General features: G+C 39.8%; 1 non-coding gene across 1 annotated transcript; it reads left to right on the forward strand.

Moving 5' to 3' along the window:
• The first annotated feature begins 962 nt into the window (after nucleotides 1-962).
• On the forward strand, nucleotides 963-1,065 carry LOC123462567. The gene has a single exon (XR_006638368.1). It is a non-coding gene; the product is annotated as a U6 spliceosomal RNA (small nuclear RNA).
• The last annotated feature ends 3,762 nt before the right edge of the window (nucleotides 1,066-4,827 follow it).

Here is a 4,827-nt window from a genome sequence, read left to right on the forward strand (position 1 = left end):
CAAAATAATCTTGTTTTCTGTTTATTTGTCTGGTACTATGACAGTGTTTAGTAACAATTGAATTTGAAAAGTTTCTTACTTCTGTCTCACCAATTCCTCTTAGTATATCTGTTGTTTTTGTTGTATTTCTTTGAAATATTCATCCACATTTTCTCTACCATCTTTAATACTTTGTCTTTTAAATATAATGTATTCATTTACTTATTTATTTGCAAGCAGAGAGAGAATGAACATGTCAGGGCCTCTAGCAGCTACAAACAAGCTCCAGATACATTCACCCCTTTTGTGCATCTGGCTTTACATGAGTACTAGGGACTCAAACTAGGGTGGATAGGTTTTTCAGAGAGATGCCTTAATGGCTGTGTTATCACTCCAGCCAAATACTATGCCTTTTATGCTAAACTGCTACCTATGTCTTTCTGACTTCAACTATAAAATGTAGTGAGGTTTCAAGTAGAACATTTCTACTCTACATGAAAACAATTGACAGGAGAGGGGGATAAAACCTATAAATTTCAATAGTTTAGATTTGTATGTGAGGGGCAGAGAATTTTGGTAAGTGGGATAAGAGTGAACATGAGAATAGGTTTACCCAAGTTAAAACTAAGAGAGTGAAAAAAGGAACAAACATTATTCCTTCATCTAAGTATAGTGGCTCTCATTCCTATAATTCCAGTGAGACAGCTGGCCAATAGGACCTCACAATGAATAGCTTTCTCTAAGGCCTCTAAGGAAAAATCTAGGTCATTATACTTTACTTCCTATCAGAAATTTCAGAAGGATCTAGTCTTTCCTTATTTCTGCCTCCTACTCCCTTCTAAGAATATCTGTACTTGGAGAATTAAGATTTCTGGGAATATTGCTGTCTTCTAGAAATTTTGACCATAGATACCTGATGTCAAAACTAGGCTGGCTAAACCAGTCACCAGTCTAGGAATCTCAACATAAAAACAACATCAAATGTGGCAGCCTCTGCAGCACATATACTAAAATTAGAATGATACAGAGTACACTATCATCACCCGTGTGCAAGCATGACAAATTCATGAAGCATTCGTATTTTTTTTTCTTTATGGTCCCAATAATGTAGACTGGAGAAAAGACAGCTTCTTCAACAAATGATATTGTACAAATTGGATGACCATATGCAGAAAAATTATATTAGACCCACTCATTTCACCATACACAAAAATCATAGTCTCACACATCTACAGCACTTAACCTGAATCTACCCCAGATACTGACATAACCAGAAAGCATCCTGAGGACCAAACAGTAGGGTAGGTGGGTAGGGAGGGGTGGGCAAGGGAGGGGTGGAGGACACAAATCTGGACCCAGAGACTTCTGGCCAAGATGGCGACCACCTAACTGCGCTACACATCCTCTGGAAAGAAAGGCAAGACATTAAGCGTTCACTGGGTCTGTTATGGGAGACAAATCTCCAATAGATTGCCAGTGGGAGGGCACAGAGGGGAAAATCAAAGATTTCCCTCTTGTGTGGGTAACCCACCCCTCCCCCCAGGCAGCCGCCATACCCATAGTCCCAACTTCAGGAAACTCCTGCACTTACTGTAGGAAAGGGGTCCCAGGCAAAGATAGTTCCACTCGCCTCACTGCACAGGGGCGATTTCCCTGCTACCCCTGCCCACAAGTGACCTTGGCCAGGCTACGCCAGGGTACATTGGAGCTCAGGCTTCTTTGACCAATTTGCCCACCAAATGCATGTCACCTCGCTAATCCCTGCTTGTACAACCTTAGCCTGCTTGGCCCATTTGCTCACTTACTGCTCTGGTCTCCACACATTCACACACGAGCCCAGGCCCATTGTAACTGCACACGTGAGCTCAGGCTGTCTGTGTCACTTGCACCAGCTCAGGTGCCAGCCCCTCCCTGTTTGCCACACTGGCCAACCACGATTGTACCTGTTGTGGGGGAGCTCAGACTGCTTCTGGGTCCCAGTGTTCCTCAATGCCAGAGTTTGGGCTGCTTTGGTGCCTGATGCCCCAGTGTTCCTCCTCGCATGAGCTCAGGCAGCTTTGGCACATTACTGCATGAGATCTCAGGCAACTATGATGCCCCTGCCAGGCAGGAGCTCAGGCAGCTTTGGCAAGTGAGAGCCAAAGCCCAGACTGCTTGACAACTGCCTCAAGCTGCTTCAGCTTCCCACTGTGATTGAGCCCAGGCTGACACACCCTGTATGTGCCCATACACTGTGATGGCAGACCAGAGCACAAAAGAAATAACATGAAAAATCTAATGCAAGAAAATCCAGTTATATAACCCAGTCCTACAAAGAACATCTCTAATCAAAACATAGAAGAGTCATTAGGATCAGAACACCGAAATGAAGCTATGAGCAATGCAACCCTGAACAAGCTGCTGGTAGACCTTGCAGAAAAGCAACAAAGGACTGATAATCATGTGGATGCTGCCATCACTAGGCTAGACTTCATAGATAAGAAAATGGAAAGGAATTCAAAGAGAGTTAAGAGATATGAAAGAGACTGAACAAAGAGGACCTCAAAAATCAGCTAGTGATGCTAAATGAAGACATAAAGAATTGTAAGGATGAATTCCAAGAAGCATCAAGAAAACAGAAAATGGTGTGAAAAAGGAGCTTGACAGAGGGATGGAAATTATACATAGAAAAGTAGTAGAAAATGCAAACCTAATTGAACAATTCCAAAACATTCTAGAAGCTCTCAAGCATAGAGTCAGCCATGTGGAGGATAGAAACTCTGATCTGGAAGACAAAATGAAAGAAACAGTATGTGAGTTCAAAACTTTCAGTAACTTCAAACATTTCAGTGAACAGAACATGAGGGAATTGTGGGATACACTTAAACAACCTAATATCAGGATCAATGGAACACCAGAAGGAGAAGAACTTCAGGCCACAGGCATGGAGAACTTATTTAATGAAATAATTGAAGAAAACTTCCCCAGTCTCTTAAAAGAAAGGCCCATCAAGATACAAGAAGCTAACAGAACTCCAAACAGACTGGACCAAAGGAGAAACTCTCCAAGACATATTGTCATTAAGACTCCAAACATTGACACCAAAGAGAAAATTCTAAAAGCAGCTAGGGCAAAACAGCACACCACATTTAAAGGTAACCCCATAAGAATTACTCCAAACTTCTCAATAGAAACCCTTAAAACTAGAAGGGCTTGGAATGAAACACTGCAAAGATAAGAACCTATGGCTTTCAACCCAAACTACTCTACCCAGCAAAAGTATCCCTCATAATAAATGGGGAAGGAAAAACTTTCCATGAAAAAACTCAGCTTTACAATTATATGAACACAAAACCAAACCTACAGAGAGTATTTCAGGAAATTCTCCACAGAGAAGAATCAAATAATCAAACTCAAACTGCCTACAAGAAGCAGATCACAAAAACCAAACTCAGAGATAGCACACAAATCTTCAAAGTAAGTATAAACACAAAACCACATATACCATTGCAATATAGCAGGGATCAAATCAAATCTTACAGTCATTGCCTTAAATATAAATGGCCTTAATTCACCCATCAAGAGACAAAATCTAACAGGATGGATCAAAAAATTAGACCCCTCAATCTGTTGCCTTCAAAAAACCCACCTCACCACTAATGACAGACACCTCCTCAGGGTGAAAGGGTGAAAAACAATATTCCAAGCAAATGGGAATAAGAAACAAGTAGGTGTAGCTATATTAATATCAGATAAAAATAGATGTCAAACCAAAAATAATTGAAAAAGACAAAGAGGGCCACTTCGTATTTATCAAGGGTACAATCCATCAAGAGTATATTACAATCATAAATCTGTATGCACCAAACACAGGGGCAGCACAGTTCATAAAACAAAACCTACTTGACAATAAAACATAAATAACCACCAACACCATCATAGTTGGGGACTTCAATACACCATTATCAGCTATAGACAGACCATCCAAACAGAATCTCAACAGGGCAGTAAGAGAGCTCAACAAAACCATAGATCACTTAGACCTAATAAACATCTACAGAAATTTCCATCCCAAATCCACAGACTACACATTCTTCTCAGCATCGCATGGACCATTCTCTAGAATAGATCATATACTGTGTCACAAAGCCTGTCTCCACATATTTAGGAAGATTGACATAATTTGCAGCATGATATCAGATCAAAATGTTATATTGCTAGAAATTTAAAACAGAAGACCCAACAAGAATCCCAATGCACTTGGAAACTGAACAGCACACTTTTAAACAACAAATTTGTAGTGGATGAAATAAAAAATAAAATTGCAAAATTTCTAGATATGAATGACAATGAGAACACATCCTACCAAGAATTATGGGACACCATGAAGGTGGTCCTCATGGGAGAATTTATAGCAGCAAAGTCCTTCATAACAAAGACAGAGAAAGCCCAAATCAATAATCCAACCTTCCACCTAAAGGCACAGAAAAAGCAGGAAAAATACAACCCAAAAAGCTCCAGAAGGAAGGAAATAATTAAAATCAGAGCAGAAATTAATTAATTGGAAACTAAGAAAGCAATTAAGACAATTAAAAAAACAAAGCATTGGTTCTTAGAAAAAATAAGCAAGATTGACAAACCCCTGTCCAATTTGATCAAGTAATAAGAAGAGATGCTTCAAATTAACAGAATTCAAAATGAAAAAGGAGAGAAGACAACAGACATAAATAAAATTGGGAGAATCAGCAGGACTTACTTCAAAAACCTCTACTCCACAGAACTGGATAATGTGGAGGAGATCGACAAATTCCTGGATGCATACCATCTATCAAAGCTAAACTCAGAGCAGATTAATCTCCTAAACAAACC

The sequence above is a fragment of the Jaculus jaculus genome, chromosome 7 (genome assembly GCF_020740685.1).
Source record: "Jaculus jaculus isolate mJacJac1 chromosome 7, mJacJac1.mat.Y.cur, whole genome shotgun sequence".
In the NCBI taxonomy this organism is placed as follows: Eukaryota; Metazoa; Chordata; class Mammalia; order Rodentia; family Dipodidae; genus Jaculus; species Jaculus jaculus.